The following is a 1,179-nucleotide window of genomic DNA, read 5'->3' as shown; positions in this document are numbered from 1 at the left end:
GAAGCTACAATGTGCCAAAAGTTGGGAGATATAATGAGGCAGTAAATACAGTGTCTGCCCTCAAGGAACTTTCTCCCATGTCTGGCTTCATTGGTTCATGAGCCAAGCTTATGGAAAAAGGTCATGAGCCAGCGTCATGAAGTTTTTGAGCAGAAGAATAACAAAAAGTACACTCTAGAGTGCTGGTCTGGTTGTGTTCACCTGGATGGGAAGATGCTTTTCTTTCTTGTCAGTAACCTGGGCCATTGCCAGGGCCTAATCTGTGTTTGTTGAGAGACTGAATGTCTTATACATAATAAATGTCATCGCCTTCTCTCCTTCGTTCCAATGGGGATACAGTAAGTGGCATGGCCCTCTCCCTTCTACTTCCTATTTTTTAAATCTTCTTGCTTTTCTATGTTCAGATTCATTGCCTATCTCTCTCTCCTCCTTTCCTTTCTTGGTCTGTTTGGAGTCTAAAGTAAAAGCACAGGAAATGGGATAGAAGGCAGCTCACTCAGCACAGGGCAGACTGCTGATGTCTGTGTACAGCAAGATGGACTGCAATTGTCCACTGTCATTTCCTCCCCACAAGGTCCCCAGGAAGGTGCCAGAACTATTTCTGCCTCGCTTTGTGATACAGCATGTCTTCAAGCTCAAACTACTGCATTAACTACATTTTCCAAAGCAGGATAATTTAGTTATTGGAAAAAGCATATGTTATCAGAAAAAGATCTTTGTACCTTCTTGTCTATTCATGGACACCATTATTTTCTGACAAGAATAATTTCTTTTTATAATCAAGTAACTCAGTTTGAGTCAACTGCTTCTTTGTGATAGATGCTGTCAGAATAAATATTGTGAATTAAAAGCTTATTTGTTAAAATTAATGAAGTCTTATGGTAGAATTTTGAGGCTGATTGATATACATATTTTGCATAGCTAGGAAATAAACTCAAATTAGATATTTTCTTTGATGACTAAATATACTCACATTTAATTTTGCTGTCATACAAAACCATAGTAAAGCACAGAGACAGAAAGAACAAAATAGCCACCCATAATCCCAATCTATAAATGTAATAGTTGTTAACAGTTTGATATAGGTCCCCTTTTTCTTTTTTTGTCTGTATTTATTTACATGATTTTTACATTTTAAGAAAGGAAATGTACTTTCTTTTCTTTTTTATTTATTTATTT

Source organism: Hipposideros armiger, unplaced genomic scaffold (assembly GCF_001890085.2).
Source record: "Hipposideros armiger isolate ML-2016 unplaced genomic scaffold, ASM189008v1 scaffold_433, whole genome shotgun sequence".
Lineage (NCBI taxonomy): Eukaryota > Metazoa > Chordata > Mammalia > Chiroptera > Hipposideridae > Hipposideros > Hipposideros armiger.
The sequence above is the reverse complement of the archived record's forward strand: the minus strand, read 5'-3'. Positions refer to the sequence as shown.